The 22,156-nt window shown below is 40.1% G+C and overlaps 1 long non-coding RNA gene across 4 annotated transcripts in view; it reads right to left on the bottom strand.

Annotated features, from left to right (window-relative positions):
- LOC120097024 (uncharacterized) overlaps positions 1–22,156 on the bottom strand; it is a 93,773-nt gene that overhangs the window by 45,676 nt on the left and 25,941 nt on the right. For 2 of the 4 annotated variants that reach the window (XR_010058193.1, XR_010058194.1), the window contains exon 3: positions 7,434–7,581. The exons of 1 other annotated variant lie outside the window; for it this stretch is intronic. This is a non-coding gene — a long non-coding RNA (uncharacterized LOC120097024). Of the gene's footprint in view, positions 1–5,258; positions 6,880–7,433; positions 7,582–22,156 lie in introns of those variants that run through there. One more of the 4 variants, XR_005494072.2, reaches the window with a different exon arrangement.

Genomic DNA, 22,156 nt, shown 5'->3' on the forward strand with positions numbered 1-22,156 from the left:
GCTGCATCCCCTTGGGTTCCACCATCTCGTGCCAGGTGGGCTTCTCTTTCATGTAGAGAACCACGAGCTTGTCAGGTGACTTCTCAGTTTAGACTTTCCCAACACTACAGATCTTGGAGAAGTTTCTTGTAATTGTGCACCTGGGAATGGTATATCTTTGGACTTAGTCACAGGCATAGAGTTTTATCCATTTTACATTCCTTTCATCATGTTCATGAAGCTGGAGGGGAAGAGCACATTAAATATGTGGCCTGTGATTTTTTGCTTTGAACCAGAAACCTTTAGTCAGTTCTTCTTGCTGTTTATCTGTGCATCTTACAATGTAGAGAGTTAAGTGGGTAGGAATTGACATGTTTACAGCAAACAGTTACCTCAGGAAGCCACATCTGCCTTTGTTTGGGCAGCTTCCTACTGTAGGAGTAAGCAATACTGTAGTCAAAGAGCATAACTTTTGTTTAGCAGAGCAGGAATTAAAGCCTGCCATCTCTTATCTTGGTTTCTCCATCGTAGGCAACACTCATCTGGGGTGGGTGGCTTTGCATTTTTTTCTGGCATGAATATAAGTCCCTGGTCACCTATCTTTGTTGCATTTCTAATTACATTATAAAACTTTAGCATGCAAGACTTGCATTTGCTGCTCACAGAAGCTCTTGGTGGGAAGTCATGGTGTTGCAGAAGAAAGGCTGCCAGGCTGACAGGAACTAAAATGAATGAGATGCAATTTTCTATGCCGATTGATTTATGCAACCAGATTGCAAACACCTTGGCCTCTTGCATCTGATCTTCAGGATGGTCTTAATGTTTGAGAAAGCTTGATTCCCTTGAGAATTAGTTCTACACTCCTTGAGGAATGGACTTAAAGTGAGAAGAAGATTCTACCTTCCAGCGTGATCTTCTTTTGGGTAAAAGCTTATGTTTTAAATTGGTTGGTCATGGATGAGGAGGCTGTCAGAAGGAGGAGGCTACCCTGAATCACAGCTATGAGAGTTGGGGTGGGGTAACTGGCCTTCTTTCTTCTCAGAACAGTTATATGGTACAAGGATAGGAGATAAAAGGTAGGAGATATGGTTTTTGTTATATGCTTGTGCCATTAACCAGGAGCTATAGCATTCAGCCAGTTCCCAGACTTCAGGTCACTCAAATCCCAAGACAGAATTTATTCTTCCCCTTTCCCATAAGTAAAAATAGAAGCTCCTGTGTGATTCCCCACCTTAGCATCCTTCTGTCAGTGGTAATGTGCTGGGCTATGCTGAACTGTGGATCTTCTGGGATATTTCTGCTCCATAAGCAAGTCGACTTCTGTTGTGAATATTTCATGCATTCTATGCATGCTTGGCAGGGCCGAGAGCTCTCACCAGTGCTGAATTCACAGCACACACACACACTGGCAGCTTTCCTGAACTGTTTACTTCAGTAACATCAGTGGCAACTAGCCCGTTGAGTGGAAATTTAAGTGGGCTCTGCAAACAAACACGCCTTTGAATCAGCTAATAACAAGATGGGTCCAAAGAGGCCCAGTGTAATTAGGCAGGACAACAGCTGAGAGGATATTAATCAAGGGAAGGAGCACCAAAAGTGATGGCTTCTTTCACCATAGCTTCAGAAATGATGTAATTCCAAAGGGAACATTGAAGGGTGGAATAGTATGAGGACAGAGTCCATCAATACCTACTTATCCTGTTGGTTGACATTTTTAGTATTAATCTGTAAGCTATGCTGATCACTAGAGATGAAAAAAAAGGCAAGCGCAGAGGTTATTTCTTCTGCGCCTTCAGTCATTATGCTTTGAAAACACATTATAATCTTTAATTCTGACAGTATTCTGCAAGGCAGAGATTTTACCAGTGAAGGTAGTGAAGGTAAAGTGTTACCCAGGAGATGGCCAGTACTACACAAATGAAAGTAGCTGTGGCTATCATTGAGAAGGACATGCCACTGTTCAAAGACAGGCAGTTTGCCACCATAACCACTGTTAGCATTCAAAGAAGAGAGAGGTTGATACGGACTGACACAGTCAGCAAAGGGTTTGTTTGCTCCTAGCATGTGGCCAGGAGGATCTTAAGCAAGTGAAGAGCCAGATGGGATGGCTCTTAGGGTCGTTGCTTTCTTCTGCATTTTCTATTGCCATGTCAACATTTTTCTTCTAAATGGGTGAATTCTATAATGAGATAGAGCAATGAGAGGTTGGGAGGGACATAGTGAAGGAGGCAGACAGCATTTGAGGAAGCAAACTGGTAGATGGCAGTTTGTAGGGAGGGATCTGTGTGTGGCAAGGAAGTGGCTTACAGAGAACCTGAGAGGGACATGCAGGAAGAATTCCTTCCTAGACTTGACTGCTGGTCCTGGATGTGCAAAGTTAAGATGGCAGAGCTACTCACTGGGTCATTTCTTGACTGCCAGCATACCAGTGACCCTGGGGGAGCTCACCTAGCTGTAGTCCAAGATTATAAAATTGTCTCTCCTGAGAACCATGAAGATAGAGTGTTTATTGCATAGCTGTGGTAAAATGTCACTGTTACAAAACCCAGTTCTGGAAGGATTTTTTTTTAATTAAAAAAAAAAGGCAAGGTTCAACCTTGCCTTCAAGGGCAAGGCTGATGTTTTCCTGCCACTGTGTGCCAGTACTCATTACATAGGCCTTTTACCAAGCCATTGTATCTCTTTAAAGTTACTGTCTTTGCAGTAGTTTTGCTGATAAAAAGGCAGTGTCTGTTTTATCCTGTTTCACATGTTATAAAATCAAAGCCCTAGGGAATGGTTTCATTCGGCTGCTAGCATAGATACTTATCCTTTTATGCAAAGCAGACATTAGTGTTTCCTCAAAGATTTGATGACACTCAACATTTTAACCATGGTAGAACTTATGAGTCTTTTATATCATGCTGGTCTTTTAAATATAAAGATTTATTTTCATTTTATTGATATGTGTTTACTTGCATGTATATATATGTCACATGTATTCAGTGCCCACAGAGGCTGGAAGAGAGTATCAGGTCCTCTGGAACCAGAATTACAGATGGTTTTGAACTGTCTTGTTGATAATAGAAACAAAACCCAGGTCTCTGCTAGAGCAGCAAGTGCTTTTAAGCACTGAGCCATCTCTTCAGCTCTTATGCTAGCTTTTTAAAAAATTAAACATTACATATCAACATTTTCAGAGTAAATGTCCTCTATTCAAAATACTTAGTACTATGGAAATACTTAAAATGGCATGTTTTCGGGTTGTGGAATCTTTGAATATTTGTAGTGTGAAATTTTAGTGGAGGGGGAATGGAATCCAAATTTTAACACAAAATTAGTTTCGGTGTCAGATACACCTGGTGCCCATACACATCTGGTGGTTTTATGTATCAATTTCACTGTGCTTGCTCTTTGGTTACAACCTATTGCATGAAGTCAGATATAGACTTGTGGGGTCATCTCAGCATGACAAAAATTCCAGATCTTGGAGCATTCTGGATTTTGGATTTGGAGATTAGGGACATTTGGATGCTAGTTCTGCACTGCACTGTCTAACCCTCATTAATTTAGTCAACTCTCTTCAAGGGCAAGGCTGATGTTTTCCTGCCACTGTGTGCCAGTACTCAAAGGTATCTGACCTATAATATGTGATACATAAGTACTTCTTATACAAACTGCTAAATAAAAATTCATGAATTCAGAAGGACTAGTTCAGTGCCAGGTGAGTGAAAACTCTCCACACCTCCACAAAAGACTATTCTAATTTATTCTAAGGTGAGTCACCTTGCCAAAGCCTCTAGCTCTCTTTAGGATAGTCCTAGTCAGTTCATGTTGCTGTAGTCACCTCTTCAGAAACAAATTAACAAGACTTCTTATTCAAACTACACAAGGTGTTTACTACAGGCAACACCCTTGAATTTTGTTTGGAATGACTGTTCTAAGGCAGCGGTTCTTTTCTTTTTAAATGGATATTTTATGTATTTATATTTCAAATGTTATCTCTTTTTCCTGGTTCCCCCCTCTCCCATACCTTCTCCCCCTTCTTCTCTGAGGATGCTTTCCCTCCCACCCAACCACTCCCTCCTCAACACCCTGGCATTCCCCTACATTGGGGAAATGATCCTTCACAGGATCAAGGGCTTCTCCTCCTACTGATGCCAGATAATGGCATTCTCTGCTACATATGCAGCTGAAGTCATGAGTCCCTCTTTGGTTGGTGGTTTAGTCACTGGGAGCTCTGGTGGGGTCTGATTGGTTGACATTGTTGTTCTTCCTATGGGATTGCAAACCCATTCAGCTCCTTTAATCCTTTCTCTAACTCCTCCATGGGTTGGGGGCTGTCCCCATGCTCAGTCTGATGGTTGACTGCAAGCATCATCATCTGTATCAGTAAGGCTCTGGCAGAGCCTCTCAGTATACATACATATCAGACTCCTATCAGCAAGCACTTCTTGGCATCAGCAATAGTGATTGGGTTTGGTGGCTGCATTTTATATGGGATGGATACCCATGTGGGGTAGTCTCTAGATGGCCTTTCCTTCAGTCCCTGCTCCACTCTTTGTCCCTGTATTTCCTCCCATGAGTATTTTGTTGCCCCTTCTAAGAAGGACTGAAGCATCCAAATTTTGGTCTTCCTTCTTCTTGAGCTTCATATGGTCAGTGAATTGTATCTTGTGTATTCTGAGATTTTGGGCTAATATACACTTATCAGTGAGTGTATACCATGTGTGTGTGTGTTCTTTTGTGACTGGGTTACCTCATTCAGGATGAAATTTTCTAGTTCCACCCATTTAAGGCAGCAGTTCTTAATCTGTGGGTCAGACCTCTTGACAAAATATCTGTCTCCAAAAATATTTATGTTACGATTCATAATAGTAGCAAAATTACAGTTATGAAGTAGCAATGAAAATTATTTTATAATTGGGGGCCAGCATTAGGAAGGATGAGTCTTTTAAGGAGCTCCAAGAAAGAAAAGGGAGAGGGACGGCTAGACAGCAAAGACCAAATACCATTCAATGACAGTGCACTATGTGCTTATTTAATGGTAGTAATGGTCAGTTCTCAATTCTCACTGACTAATCTGTCATGAGAGATTTAGCACCATCAACATCAGTACACTTTTATCAAATACCTTACTTTATCAGGTTTTAATTATTTAAAATATTCCATAAGCATCAGGAGCCATTTGCTAAAGCATTGTGTAGCTTTTCCTGAAGAGATGTGAAGAAATGTCTACTCATCCCGGGTGAGATATTGATAACAGACAAAACAAAACAAAACAAAACAAAACAAAATGATGCCTTCTAAGGTTGCTTTAGTGACCTAGTGAATTTAAGAGCATGAGGGCTTATTTACAGAAGCATACACTTTTCCAAGGCAACCACTGTCATGAGGAAGCCCTTTCCAGTATGGGCGATAACTCCCCAAGTTAGCATCTTACAGGCAGATCTCTGGGTGAAGGGTCTTCTTTCTCTGCCCCCCCCAGAAAATGTTACTGCCAGCATAAACTGGGAGTGACGTTTGGAATCCAAGTTTTCTGAGATTTTTGTGATCTGTATGAGCTTCTCTCTTCCCTCCAGGAGAAATGGCTACTCATAAATTGTCAGAAAACATATGAATATGAAGACCTGAATGGAAAACTCAAACCCACAGCAAGCCAGCTGATGTCATATAGGTGTTAGTGCTTATTAGTATGGACTGTGCTGTGGGATGCTTCAGACTATGATTTACATTATGTCTCCCATCAGCTGAAGGTTATTAGATAAAACACTGGAAGTGTTATGGGCCTCAGTTTTCATGTTTCTTAAATTCAGATAATAACTATAACTTCCACTGAGATGTGTGGTAAGAATGAAAGGAATATTTACATTTGTCATCTAACCTGTGCTTTGTGTTGATAGTCATTATAATTGTTGATATCAAGTTTAATAATGAGCAATAAAATGTTTAATGAATTTAAAATAGCTGCCAGTGAGTATAAAAACAGACATTCTGGGGCTGAGGAGATGGTTCTATTGGTAAAGGGTTTGTATGCACACATCAGAACATGAGTTTAGTCCTTAGAATCCAGTTAAAAAGATGGGTACAAAGGACTTTCTCATCTCAGGGCTGGGGAGACCAAAGGAGGTAGACTTCTGGGGTGCGCTGGCCCATCGCCTAGTCAAATTGAATGAGTTTCTGCTGAAAGGGAGCAACCTCATCAAAACCAACAACAAAGCAGCACATATGTGTGGAAAATAAGAATCCTAAGTACAAAACATAAAAATCAAAACAAAACAAAACCAGAAGCCAGGTAGCTCCTGAAGGATGAAGCCTGAGGTTGCCTACCAACCTCCACACTCTCACACATGCATGTGTACCCACAGACATGTGAACAACTGCACAAAATGACACTTTAAATACACAACTCTATCCTTGTCATCACCCTTGTTCTCACTCCACAGCCCTGTCCTCAGCCTTTATTAGTCTTGTCCAGATAGGCAGTTAAGCAGCTCCCTCTCATTGTGCTTGAATCAAAACTTAGTTCCCTGCGTCTTATCAAGCATGTCATTGGCCAGTCTTGTGTCAGCCATGCCGTTTCTCGATATCCAGTCCTTCAGGCTGCAGGCCGTGGGAGGATTTCTTTCCATTTCGCTTACACTTGATGTCTAAACTTTCAACATCACAACTAGATAGGGTTCTGGAGTAGCCATGTTCTTCCTCCTTCACTTCACTGTTTAATCAGTAAGTAGCAACTAAAGTAATCCTCTGTCTGGAAAACTCCTTCCCCAGATATCTGCCTAACTTGCTCCCTCCTTATCTGGTATCCAGTGCGACATCATGCTCTATCAGAACTCTTCTGGTCACCTTACTTAAAGCAGAAATCCAATCGTCTCTTTCCCTGTCCTTCTTCCCATCTTTATATTGTCCATTAGATTCCTGTGAATAGAATATTTATTTTTACTCACTACTGTAATCTGATCCATGTTAGGCACTGAGTAACATCTCAGGGAAGAATGGGTATATTAATTCCTCTCCAGAGAAAGAGGCATGGGAGTAGCAAAATGAACACATGCACACACACACACACACACACACACACACACACACACACACACACACAGAGAGAGAGAGAGAGAGAGAGAGAGAGAGAGAGAGAGAGAGAGAGAGAGAGAGAGATGTGAAGTTATGCAGGATTCAATTTCAATAGCATCTTGCCCCTTGTTATTCATGTACGGAACTGAGCATCTCTGAACTTTGACTGCTCTGTTCTTTGGAAAATAAACATAGCAATACTTTACTTTCAAACTCATGAACAGGCTTGGTACTTAGGCATGTGAATCTCTTGGTACATTATTCTCTCTCTCTCTCTCTCTCTCTCTCTCTATATATATATATATATATATATATATATATATATATATATATATATATATATCAAATAGGTTACAAAGCATGAAGATGCCCTTTCTTAGAAGACATTGGTATCTTACCACCCCTGCATTCATAGCTGCAGTACTGAAACTGCTGGGAGTTTGCTGATGTAGAATTCTTGGTTTCCTTTATATTGTCCATCTATTTTTCAGTGCTTAGGCCATCTTGGGTATTGTCTTTCCCCATTGGAGTCACTGGCTTTTGAGTCTGTAGAGAATTTTAAAATAGATACACAATATACTGATAAAAGAAAGCCTCCTGTTAACATGAGCATTATTTTAAAGTTATAGTTTGGAAAATGAACCCTGTTCTCATTATGTACCTATTAGTCTTCAAACTCCAGTCTTCATAACCTTGTCCCAGCAAAACATTGAAGACCCAGTAAAACTCTTCAAGCAACCTTGTAATAAACTGTGGATGACACTTGACTTAATCACAGCTCAGTCAGAGGGAAATATATCAGATTGCATAAGCCACATTATCATCTCATGCTCAGACCTGTTACATTACAGTCACTGCAACCAAAGACAGCCAGTCTGCCTGGGATTACCTCATATTGCATTGCATCTCATTAGAGCTTGGGAAATGAAAGTGAAATTGTGATTACAGGCTCACTTGGCATACAGCCAAGTATAAATAGTTACAACCCAATGTTTGATTCTGCTGACAGGGTCTTTTTTTTCTCCCATTTTTGAACCACCAGGGTCCTTTTATACATTCCCCATCCTGTCTGGGCTGCACACTTTTCCCACTCATCCTGGGTTATTAAAGAATACTCAGGAGCCAGCCTTTTAGAGATGAGCTAAAGATTCTGACACAACTGCCCAAGGGATTGGCTTCAAGGTACTACATTTGCACCAGAGGAAAAAAGAGAGAGACATTGTAAAGTAAACCCAGTTTTTAGAAACTGCAGTGCCAGAGGGAACATGAGTGGCTAGAGAATGGATATTCTTAGTCTTAGAAAATTGATAATAATGCCGTGTCAGTTGTGTGGAGTGAAACCCCTGGCAGTTGTCTGTGCCTGCTAAGCTTCTCTTTTACAAGATGTATTACTCGCAGTCTGTATTCCAGAAATGTCTTCCCTGAACCATGACCTACCCCCATTCTTTCTTTCTGAGTGTAAGTTAGCAGCCATGAATCCCACTGAGCCCTCATCTTGTTAGGGACAAGCATCATCTGGGGGGAGCAGCTGGGAAGTGCAGGGTGAAGGGAAGGAACAACAGCTTTTCTGTAATTACTTCTCAGCCACATACACCTGCCTCTTCTGACGGCAATTCCTATTCTACGTGGCGCAATCAATGTGACCAAGCACCTCCTTCTTAATGCCTCTGTGAGACAAGCTGTCAAGACAAACCCTGTAGATTATGATTCGGAACACACCCCATCTTTCTGTCAAAGTAAAACAATGTACCAAAGAACAAACCTGCAACGCAAAGAAAATATACATCTTATGCAAGGCCATAAAATCCTCAGCATCCTTCCTCCTTAAAAATAATAATCTAAGTACAAACCAGTATAGCACTCAGACCTTGGCCCTGCTTCCTAGGGATATGGGACATATTGAAAGATATACTACTGTTTAAATCTATATTTCAAATTTTCCACTGTGTTTTAAATTAAAGGACAAGATGGGAGTTTGAGCTCAGTTTGGAATATGCATTCAATTGTTTGAAACAGAAACAAACTAACAAAACAAGAGAACTAAAGTAATGACAAAATCTGGTGTAATAGTTTGACCAGATATTTACAAAATCGCAGTTGGAAGCGCAAACTATTTATTTTAAAGGCACAAGCTGTGATAAGCCATGGTCATTTATAATAAGTGTGTGCTAGACTTCAACTCTGTGCTATGCATTTCATAAATATCATCCAAGCAACTGTGAGAATTACATGAACAAGGACCATGTTTGCATGCCTGCTTCACAAAGATCCTGAATGCCGACTATGCTCATGCACTATATGGGAAGTAAAATGTCTGGTACCTGATATCATGCAGGCGCAGTTGGATACTAAACCTGTTTCTCCGTGAATTTTACTGGAAAAGGTATGGGAGCTTATTGAGGTCAGGTGACTTCCTTAAGGTTTCTCAGATCTCAAGTTTCTCTGACATGATTGACAAGAGACTTTTCCTCAGGAAATGCAAGTGTGTCCTATTGACTAGTAAGGCAACACAGGCTTCTCCATGCTTCTTTGGGATGATCAGAGAGTTGAAACATAGATAAGAGACAGAAACTCAGAAACTGAAAAATTCCATTAAATTTTTCCTTCTGTTCTGGCCAGAAGACTTGGTGAGTAAAGGTGCTTGCTGTCAACCTAGATGATCTGAAGTTAGTCCTCAGAACTCACATGGTGAGAGGAGAGAAGCAGACTCCTATGAGCTGTTTTCTGACCTTCTTGGTCACACCCAGAGCACCCATGCACATAAACACTGAATACATGGATAATTAATCATGTTTTGAGTCAAGCTTACAAGTATGTGTGCACGTGTGTGTGGTGTGTGTGTGTGTGTGTGTGTTTGTGTGTGTGTGTATGTGTGTGTATGTGTGTGTGTGCACGTGTGTGTGGTGTGTGTGTATGTGTGTGTGTGTGCACGTGTGTGGTGTGTGTGTGTGTGTGTGTGTGTGTGTGTATAAAACCAGACACATATAACCATTAAACACTTTTAAGGTGAACTGTGTCTTTTCAAGAGCATTGTCTATAATACCTAAAATACAAGCAGCAATATCATAGCCTCATGAACTGGGACATAACAGAGACATTCTGTATAAGGAAATGGGATGCTGGGATGAGAAGGAATGGCACTCTATTAACTTTGCAAAATGTGAGCTCTCAGAGGGATAGCAAAAATATAATAACAAAGACAATCCAGTCATTTTCCTGCAAATGATATAATTTTATTCTCATTTATTCCCCAAATGAACATCATCATGTATCCATGCCTAGTTTCTTTAGCCATTCCTCTATTTCTGGAACTTAGGTTGGTTGTTTCTATAGCTTAGCTATTATAAATAAGGCTTCAAACACTCTGTGCAACACTGATGTGCAACACGCTTCTGTGGCAGGCTGTCTCAGAACCCTTCAGGTAAATGCCGGAGAGTTGCATAGCTGGGTCATATGATAGGTGTGTTACATTCACACCGATTTCCAGATTTTATACAGTTATAGACAATTATGTAGGTACCCACATCAGGAAAGTAGAAACAAGATTGTCCAGGACAACGAAAGAATCTACTAAGAGTGGGGAGGAGAAAGGGGAGGAATTAGCGGAGACACACTTAAAATATATTATATACTTGAATGAAAATGGCCTTATGTAACCCAGCATAATACAATAAAACATTTAAAAATATAATTATAAGAGAAGGAAGCCAGACCAAAAATATACGACATATAATTTCATTTGTGCAAAGGTTGAAAAATAAGCAATGTTATTTAGAGATTCATACATAGATATCAAAACTCATGAAATGCAGGCAGATGGTCACGTCCAAATCAAATCAGGGTAATTCAAGGATATAGGCAAGAATTCTAAGAGAGAAAGGAGTGCCAAGCTCCTTTGGGCTATAAGCAGTGTTCTCATTCTGCCCTTGGAAGGCACTTGGAGAATGTTTGCTCTATGATAATTTATTAAACTGTGAATTTATATTTTATGCACTTTTCTATATGCATATCACATATTGTTTTACTAGGAAAAGGCTTAATGAAAGAGTAGAAAAGTCTTCTACTGAGACAGATTCTGCAGTGGAGTGGTAGTTGGAAAGCCTCCGCCTTTCTCCTTTCTAGCAGGGATGGAAGTCAGGCGCAGCTGTGGAGCAGCAGTGGCCTCTCTGCTTTCTGCATGATAGGAAGTAAGCCAGAGAAGTTGTATGCCCCATACCTCTAGGGAAATACCTAGATCCGTCCCCGCTGCGGAAGGTGGGAGGAGAGCTGGAAAGGACGGTAATAATGTTTGGCACTACATTAAGAAGGGGTTAAAGGATAGTAAAACATTTTAGCTTGTTTGTGTCTCGGGACTCTGCAATTTCCTCCTCACAGTTGTAGAGATAACCGAGTGATACCCAAATGAGAAAGCCATCTTTATTCTCAGCTGGCTACAGACACCAAGCAGGATAGGCATATTAGCTCAGCTGACTTTGGGACTTGCTTGGCTATGACATCAAGATTATTTATACCTCGTTCTGAGCATCAGGGCTTCAGGGTAGACTGGAGGCTGGAGTAAGTTGTCTTGACACTGGAGAGCACACATTCAAAATGGGGAGTAGCCTGCAGAAGCTGAAAGGCAGTGATGTGGGTAGAGACTCAGGAAACTACTCACCGGACATGTGGGTACCTGAGTAGCCAGGGTTGATGCTATGCTGGCACAGGGAAAATGTGACATTTGTGGTGAGGTCCAGAAGGAAGATGGAGTGTGTGCATGATTTCCAGAAACCTGATTGAGAATCTACACAGCATCCTCCACATCTCGGGTCAATATATTCTAGGGTTGAATCCCAGACACGTTGCATTATTTAGAGACAGGCCTGTCTGCTGAATAAAACAGGGATGAAGGAGGGTCCCAGGGGTAAACTGAGTCAGGGAGGGCACTGTGTTCACATTTCCAGTAGAAACCTTCAGCTGAATCTTCAGGAAAATAAAACCAAAAACTTAGGTTCCTTCCTTCCTTCCTTCCTTCCTTCCTTCCTTCCTTCCTTCCTTCCTTCCTCCCTTCTTTTCTCCCTTCTTTTAAGAAAAAATGTGTTTTTTTGTTTGTTAAAGACGTGTGTGAATTGCAGATCAAATTGCTGATTTAACTCCATCAAGCTCCTCATGCCAAGCAGGATGAATCAGTTCTCAGGTATCTGCAGACACCACACAAATCTGAGGGGCTGCAAAGAAAGCAATCACAATTGAAGGGTGGAGTAGAGTTCAGGGGAGGCTGGTCCAGCAGCTGTGTGAGGTTAGAGATCTTTTTATGCCAAGATTCCTCAGTTTGGAGTACATAGTGACAAGCTCTGGGTATCTTCTATCAGTGGATTTATTGTCATATCAATTATCTACCAATGTCTATGTATCTAATTTCTATTGATTGATCATCTGTTTATATCTATCATTCATTCATCTAGTTATCTGCCTATCATTCTATCTATTCACACATCATATTTCTGTTCACTTCATCTATCAATTGGCATATCTATATATGTATGTCTATGCCTATAAGCATTTATTTCATCTTATATATCCTATCACATAAATAATATCATATATCACATTGCATTTACTACATCACATATATCATATATTGTATATCATATGTCACATATTGCTCATTGCATATACTATCACATTCCACACATCAGATATCACATATAATCACATATACATCATATATTAAACACCAATCATATATCACACATCAGTCGTATATCATATCACATATTATATTATATATCAATCTATCTTACATCAGTGTATTCAGTAAGTAAAGTCATTTTCTTCCTAAATGTTTGCTAATGTAGGCATCTCAATAATGAACAGCTATCTTTTTTCATTTGATTAGTTCTCATATTTATATGGTCCTGTTATTGATTTATAACTGTAGTTTTATAATGATATAAATCTTTGAATACATCCAACTCAATGCATACTTTTTGATGTCACCTTTTGCTGAACACATACAAATTCTACAGTGTTTTTGACTTCCTCTGGGCATCCCTCATACTCTCCATGTTGGAATTTTCAATCCAGTTCTGGAGTTCTTGTCTTTTCTAAAATGTTGTAAATCTCAGCTTCTGGGCTTTGTGACATTTTATTGAGAATTTCTTTTTTTCTCTCTCCTCATTGCTGATCAAACATTTGGCTGAATAAAACACTCAGGAAAAAAACTGTTTCCTATATATTGTTCAGTTTCTCAGCCTGACAAGTCTTTGATAAGGAACATGCAACAATGCATGGCATGTGTTCGTGAAATCAGAACACGTTAAACACTGTCCTGTAGAAGAGCAGTGGAATTCAATGGAGTGGATATAGGATGGTGTTAGAGATCAATGTAGGGAGGAGAGGTAGTTGATGCATATCTTAGCTTCTTATTAGGAGAGAGAGGGGGTTTCTGGTAACTAGAGCTGTCAGAAAGATGAGCTCTGTCCATAGTGAGTGTCTTGTCTCCAGACAAGCAAACGCAAAAGTTTGCACAAATTCTCTAAAGCAAACTTCCTACTGTAGACATACCATGCCATTAGGATGAACAGTCCATACGTTTCTTTCATCTTTAAGATCATAGCTAGCACAGAGTTGTAGATTTCAAAGCTACAATTTAATGAGGAAAAATAGTCACAAATGCTCTGAGTCAAATTTTCATGAACATGGTTTGAAAGAAATCAGTAAGTGGAAGGCCTTCTAGATCATCTGCGTCGTAACACTGATTACACCATTGCACATTGGGATTAGATCACTCTTTTGGAAAATCCTGAAGCTCCTGGAGGAAGATATCCCTTCATGGAGACTGTTCCCTATCTGATCTTTCCTTAGAGAAATGACTGGAGATCAGGACCCCAGACAGAGGATGTATAGTGAGCTTCCAGTAAAAGACACAGTTTCCTCCCTGAATGGGCATGCTGCCTGGAAGACAGGTTGATTTGCATTTATCTGCAGTGCATCCCTTACTTATGTGCAATACTGCAGCATTTCCAGCATCTGCCTAGAGACAGCCTTGTCCTTAGAGGACAACTGCATTCATTAGCAACCATCTTACGCTCTGCAGGCGACATGCCAGTACCTTCTCCCCTGCCTGTTCTCTCTTTTCTACCAGCACCCCAAGAAATGAAAGATTTTTTGTGAGGTCATATTTTTTTTAGCTTTTCAAGGTCATTTAAGAAAAGAGCTAAAATAAGAACACAAGACTATGTTTTTGTTTGAGTGAGGAGTCACAGGATAAAGATGTGCCATCAATACAAAGTGTAACGTTTGAGTTGTACTTGCAGAGGGTGTGAGCCTGGTGAGATAATAGCATCTTTCCCCCTCATCTAAGTTGGCAAAATCCAGGTGGAATTGCTGGGCTTAAAAGAAGCTATGTAGCCTTGAAAGACGTGCAGTGTCATCTTTGACTAAGCCACTCCAATATTTGCAGGAAAGGTTGAGCTAATGTTTTAAGATGAAGCTTTGGCTCAGGTCTAAAGCAAGAAGAGAGAGAGGGTCCCATACTGGCAGGGAGCTGTGTTGTAGATTGTGTTAGGAGCCATGACAGTAAATCTCTCTTGGCAGGTTTTTCATGGCTCTCTGTCTTCAGCCCTTGGGAAAAGGTCACCCAATCCCCAACACTGTGGTTGTTCAAAGGTTTCTAAGTCTCCCATCATACTCACATATTTCATTCAATTTTCAAAAGGCCCTCCAATCTTATAATGAACATTTATCTGGAAAAATATCAAGCAAACTCAAAATTAACTTCTGGGGGAAACTAAGAAAACATTACATATCTCAATCCCACTTTCCATCTGTAGGTGTGTGTGTGTGTGTATGTGTGTGTGTGTGTGTGTGTGTGTGTGTGTGTGTGTGTGGAGTAAAATATCTTTGCATACAATGTAAAAACCTAAATGGGACCCACAGTGGTCATTTATTATGGGTTGGCAGTTACCTAGCTGAGCCTATATAGCTTTCAGAAGCCTTCTCTCTTAACTTATTTTGTAATTAAAGTTTTGAATTCCCCTGTGTGATTTCTTTCCTATCCCTGTCTTGGCCCTAAGACAGCTGACATAAGACTTCAAACCAATTAGCGAGACAGGTTCTCCACAGAAGATAGGGTTTCTGCTCCATAGTAGTTAGGCCCTATCTATAATTGTGCCCCATACTTAGACTCAAAGTATCTGAATAGAGTTTAGAAAGACTGCATGAAGTTATGAACTTGACTTGAAACATGGTTCTTCTCAGACTGAAGGCCTTTCCTTTACTTCCTGATGAGACTCATCCATCTAGATTAGGCAAGTTCAATTTGCAGTCTATGGATGGGCTGCATATGTCCAAGGATGGCTATAAATGTAGCCCAATAAATTGGCAAGTGACAGTATCCTATCTAGATATCGAAATGTTGGATGCCCTTGATCTAGATGATGCTTCAATGTCTCAGGATATAGGAAGAAGTTCTTGTGTACCCAGCTTTATACATCCTGGATGTTCACTCTGTATTCTTACCTTGAGCTCTTAGTGGATCCTGGGTTCTCACACTATACGCCTACATGAGCCTATGGTTCTTAGCAGTTCTGCTCCACGTTTTTGGAGACTGACCTCTTCAGCATGCATTCCTTACGTCTCTAGGCCAGTCTCCCTGTGGCAACAACCAACAGAAGGTACACTGACCAGGAGATGTTTGAAGAGGTCAGAAGTCAAGGATTTCTGTTCTATGTCTCTACTGAATAAATTTTCTATTATGACTGTGACTTTCTGAAATTCTTGCCTCCCCTTTGTGGTGTCATCTCTGGCGTCTCTTATGTTTGCTCAGGTTTCTGCACCAATTGTCTGTCCTTGCTTCTATGAGATATCTGTACTGCCAAGAGAACTTAACCCTCATGACCTAATTACCCACAAGGTCTCACGTATACACAGCACTACATTAAGAATGAGCATTCACCATGACAACTGAGGACTCATCCAAATATTCATTCAGAGTCTCATCTTCCCACTATACATTTTTTAGTTTTTACAAAATTTTAAGTTTAATTGAATTTTATTTTATTTTTGCAACTGGACCATTGACAATCCACCAAGATCTCTTTGTATTTCCCTATTATTATTTGGGAAATTTGATGCAATTTTTGCTTTTTTCAACCTTTTTGTGCTTTTAAAGTCATTATATTCTGTTTAAACCTTTGAAATTAGATTCCAGATGAACCCTGAGCTCTGTTTCTCTATTGGTTGTCACAAGCATTAAAAGTTTACTATTCTGTTGGGACTTTAGTTTTGCCTGTGTTAAAAAAAAGAAGTATTCGTAATTTTATAATAGCTTGTTTTTATGTTCACAGTAGACAGAGGCATACCCTTGTCATGTAAATATTTAAAATTGATATTATTCTGTCATTCTGTGCCAGAGACATTTCTGATTGCAAAGTTTGCTTATCTTCTTTTAAATTTTATATTTCCTTTTTAGGGCTCTTTCTGTATTAATGTTATTTAATATAATTTTTAAAAGCTCTTTAATCTAACATTCTACTATATTATAGGAAGCCCTTCATTATATAGCTGGTTTGTTTAGAGAAATCCTTAAAGCAGTGAGCCCTGTGCCTGACACTCAACAAAAAGTTGGTAATGAATGAGATGCCTGTCCACTGAACTGGTAAATTGCAGTATGTCCTGTGTGGCACATTAATCTTTGAATATTAGATAATGTAAGCCCTGAAGCAGTGGGGTTTCAATTCTGTTCTCTAGCCGTGGTAGCTCAGAAAACAGAAAATGGGTAGTATTTAACTATTCACTATCCAGTATGAGTCTGGTTGTTGCTAAGCAGTTGACAAGATGCTGATCTAAGAAGGTGGAGAAGGTATTGGCAGTTTCTGAGATATTTAGGTGTGTGTGTGTGTGTGTGTGTGTGTGTGTGTGTGTTTGTGTGTGTGTGTGTTTGTGTGTGTGTGTTTGTGTGTGTGTGTTTGTGTGTGTGTGTGTGTGTGTGTGTGTGTGTATCTGTTTAGATACTTTTGGGCACAATAATTCCCTGTGTAAAAGCTTCTGAGTGTGCACTTTCCATCAATTTTTTTATGTCTCTACTAAGTTTTGAAGAAAATAATTGCTTAAACCACATTTGATAGATAATCAAATCAAGGGCTAGGAAGATGGTTCAGCCAATAAAGATCTTAACTTGTAAGCTATGAGTACTGGAGTGTGTTTCTTGAAATCACTGATGATTTTTTAAAAATAGGGGTTGTATTGCTTGTAATCTCAGCACTTTTGAGACTTGGTAGCCATTCAGTCTAGATTACCTGGCAACCCAGGGCAGGATGAGACCTTGTTCCTTGTTTTGCTTGATTTTTTATTAAAATGATTGACATATGAGGAACAACACCAAAATGTCCTCTAGCTTCCACATGGATGTGCACACATGCTCATTTGTATGGGCACACATAAACACACACACACACACACATACACACACACAAGCATGTTCACACACTCAGAAAGAAAGAAATTAAATTAAAAGAAAGGAGGGAAAAGAAGAAGAAAAAGGAAAAAATGTACAAATAATCTGAATTCAGAGGATTTCATAAAAATTCATCACCAGGCTTATTCACATATAACAACACTTAGCTGATTATAACTAAAAGAAATAGTCCCTTTTCATTAATATTTTTACTGCATGTTTTTACCTGCCATTGGGTTACAATTGCCAACAGAGTTCAATATAATGGCACGCTATGCGGCTTGTAGCCTGTAGACCACTCCCATACAGCTTTGGCGCATCATCTGGGTTTGCATAAATGCACTGGATGAGGAGCCCACCTAAGGGTTCCCCTTTAGCAGCAAATTATGCTTTATAATGGTAGTGTATAATCCCTAGTCATTTCCGTGACTACATTCTTGCAAAGTAAGTTACACTAGTGGAATGTAGCAATGTTTCTAAGATCAGTGTCTCTAAGATTTACCCGTACTACTGGTACAACCATTCTGGAAATCAGTCTGGAGGATCCTCAGAAAATTGGACATTGAACTGCCTGAGGATCCAGCTATACCTCTCTTGGGCATATACCCAAAAGATGCCCCAACATATAAAAAAGACACGTGCTCCACTATGTTCATTGCAGCCTTATTTATAATAGCCAGAAGCTGGAAAGAACCCAGATGCCCTTCAACAGAGGAATGGATACAGAAAATGTGGTACATCTACACAATGGAATATTACTCAGCTATCAAAAACAACGACTTTATGAAATTCGTAGGCAAATGGTTGGAACTGGAAAACATCATCCTGAGTGAGCTAACCCAATCACAGAAAGACATACATGGTATGCACTCATTGATAAGTGGCTATTAGCTCAAATGCTTGAATTACCCTAGATGCCTAGAATAAATGAAACTCAAGACGGATGATCAAAATGTGAATGCTTCACTCCTTCTTTAAAAGGGGAACAAGAATACCCTTGGCAGGGAAGAGAGAGGCAAAGATTAAAACAGAGACTGAAGGAACACCCATTCAGAGCCTGCCCCACCCGTGGCCCATACATATACAGCCACCCAATTAGACAAGATGGATGAAGCAAAGAAGTGCAGGCGGACAGGAGCCGGATGTAGATCGCTCCTGAGAGACACAGCCAGAATACAGCAAATACAGAGGCGAATGCCAGCAGCAAACCACTGAACTGAGAATAGGACCCCCGTTGAAGGAATCAGAGAAAGAACTGGAAGAGTTTGAAGGGGCTCGAGACCCCATATGTACAACAATGCCAAGCAACCAGAGCTTCCAGGGACTAAGCCACTACCTAAAGACTATACATGGACTGACCCTGGACTCTGACCTCATAGGTAGCAATGAATATCCTAGTAAGAGCACCAGTGGAAGGGGAAGCCCTGGGTCCTGCTAAGACTGAACCCCCAGTGAACTAGACTGGTGGGGGGAGGGCGGCAATGGGGGGAGGGTTGGGAGGGGAACACCCATAAGGAAGGGGAGGGGGGAAGGGGATGTTTGCCCGGATACCGGGAAAGGGAATAACACTCGAAATGTATATAAGAAATACTCAAGTTAATAAAAAAAATAAAAAAAAGATTTACCCGTACTGTGGTGTATGTCAGTGTTTTACCTCATTAATCAGCCTGCTAGAGTTCACTGCAAAGAAACACAGATTTTATTTCTATATTCATCTATCAGGAGACTTTTGAGCAGTCTGTGATTTTGAACTATGGTGGATAATGAACATTAATATGCAAGAGTTTATTAATTTATTTTCATTTCTCGACAAGTTACTGGCTCATGTGAACTCTGCATGTTTATAATTATGAGATACTATCTAAAGTATTTCCCAAATAGTTGCCAGTGACTTTTCATTTTATTCAATGATCTTGGTTACTTGTCTGGCTTTATCCCTGACTTTTCCCTACCAGCTTACACTGATGATTATCTATTTTGCTGAAAGTCCTCCTCCCCTTAGTTTTTGTATTCGGTCATCCCACACCTGCACCTTGTCTTTTCCTAGACGCTTTCCTCTTCCATACATTTTTTGTGCTGGCCTCTGGCCTTTCTCTCTACTTTATCATTTACTAAATGCTATTCCACTTCCTTGTGTAGTGGGTATTTCTCTCTAATCATCTGCTCAGCATCTTGTTTCAAAGGAAGGTTACTCACAAGAAGGCTCACTAACTGTTTTGGCAAGCTGGTGTTCTCTTCTTCTTCTTCTTCTTCTTCTTTTTCTTCTTCTTCTTCTTCTTCTTCTTCTTCTTCTTCTTCTTCTTCTTCTTCTTCTTCTTCTTCTTCTTTTCTTCTCCTCCTCCTCCTCCTCCTCCTCCTCCTCCTCCTCCTCCTCCTCCTCCTCCTCCTCCTCCTCCTCCTCCTCCTCCTCCTCCTCCTCCTCCTTCTTCTTCTTCTTCTTCTTCTTCTTCTTCTTCTTCTTCTTCTTCTTCTTCTTCTTCTTCTTCTTCTTCTTCCCCCTCCATCTACCCTCTTTCTCCCTCTCTCTTTTCTCTCACCTTCTCTCTCTTCCTCTTCTCCCTCTGTCTCTCTCTCTCCTTGCCTTGTGCCTTATCTTTATTGTTTCAACTGAACTTGAAATTTCAGTGCTTTTATATTTTTCCTCTCCCTGACTCCTTACACCTGGTGTTCCAACTCCTGTTTAATCTATGTGCCAATCACATCAGAGACAGATCCCTTTTCTGCACCACTTTTTTAAACCATATTACTTCATTTATTTAGCTTCTATAGTTCTCCTTATTTGTTCTACTTAATTACTTGATTTCCCTTTTTCCATCACTAATGGAATATACACATCTTACTTGGAGTTCAAGCAACTAACTTGGGTTCTTAGGGGCTCACAGAAACTGAACCGTTCATCAGAGAGCATGCATGACAGATGCATATCTTGGTCCTCATGTGAGACCTTTGATAGCAGGAGCAGGGGCTGTCTCTGACTCTGTTGTCTGCCTTTGAATCCCTTTCCCCTAACTGGATGGCTTTGTCTGGCCTCAATAGGAGAAGCTGAGCCCTGTCCTGCTACAGCTTGATATGCCAAGGTGGATTGATATCCATGGGAGGTATCTATTTCTCTGATGAGAAAGGGAAGGTGTAGAGGGGAAGAGAAGATGAGGAGGGACTGGGAGGAGAGGAGGGAGCAGGAGCTCCAGTCAGGATGTAAAGTAAATGAATTCATTAATGAAAAACAAGCAAACAAACAAAAGAGTTCAAGCACATCCCTCTGCCTTCTCTTTTGAAAATGTTCAGAGTTTCCCCATTATCATTTAAGCAAAGACCCGTCGCTGTGTATAATCCTTTCTAATGTGTTTTCCTAGTTCTATCTCCTACTGCATGAAGCATCCTCACCTCTTTGTTAAACAGGGGTGCTGTGGTACATTTTCTGCTTCCAGCTTTGCACACAGCTCTCCTTGGGAAGCCCTGCCACTTCTCTATGCAAGTCCATTTCTCAAGATCCAAATGCCATGTGTCCTTCTGCACATGGATGTCTATGTTCTCACTGACCCAACTTTATCACTCACTTCTTTTGAGGTCCCAAAGTCATCTTCAATTATTTGTAACAATTGTTTTGTGCCTATTTGGTCGTCCCTCCTGGAGTCAATGACTTTGAGGGTATAAACCATGATATACTTTATCACAACTACAGAAGCTACTATATAGTGTTTGTAAGGTATGATCTTGGCATCAAACTAAGTAATTTATAAGCAAATCTTTTGTAATTACAAAAACCTTCAAGGTAGACACCATTTTAAATCATTGCATAAATGATCAAGTTAATGTTTAAAGAGAACCTGTAACTTTCCTGAAGCTAAACATACACCTAAATGGCAAAGCTAGAATTTCAGACCATACACACCTTATTAAAGTCTACCCCTTTCTTCCTAGCACTTAATTTAGTAAATCCTAATTAAATAAATAAAAGACACCCAATTCATAATTCTCAAAAGAAATATATGGCTTAGGAGTTCTGTATTAGCTCAAAGTAAATGCCAATACTTTCTTACTTGAGTTATTTGTCACATGTGACATGTACACGCATTCATAAGGTAGATGATGAACTCATGGGGACAAAATGGACCTATGCACTCAGTGACTTCTGACAGGTAGCTATGTTAGGTGGCAAATGTCAGGTAATGACCAGAGAACTAAAATGCATGTTTGCCTTGGAATAGCAAGATGAATGGGCAGCCACACCACAAACAGTAGCTGAAATAATGTCAAGAATCCATTCTATCAGAGAATGAAAATTTGTGTTCATCGTGCATCTCCTGCAGTCTCTGACCTAAGATGAAAATACCAAAATATGTGACACTTTTCATGAGTGTAATTTTTAATTGATTTATCTATCAGTTTCTATTTACCATCTGTCTGTCTAGCAATCATCTATATCATCTAAATATCACTTGTGCAGCTATTGTACTATATCATTATTAAATTGGCATGGTCAATCTATCCCCATGTTACCAGGAGTCACATGTGCACAGTTCACTCTACACTGGGACACTGACTCTCATGCCCTGATTTCAATTGTTTCCCCCTATATATATCACATGGTATCAAACATGGAGAAGGGACATGATCCTCATACTTCCAAATACCAGTGTTTTCTAGAATAGCAGCCTCTCTGGTAAGGCCTTTTACCAAAGGAAA

This window comes from Rattus norvegicus, chromosome 15, assembly GCF_036323735.1.
Source record: "Rattus norvegicus strain BN/NHsdMcwi chromosome 15, GRCr8, whole genome shotgun sequence".
NCBI classification, from domain to species: Eukaryota; Metazoa; Chordata; class Mammalia; order Rodentia; family Muridae; genus Rattus; species Rattus norvegicus.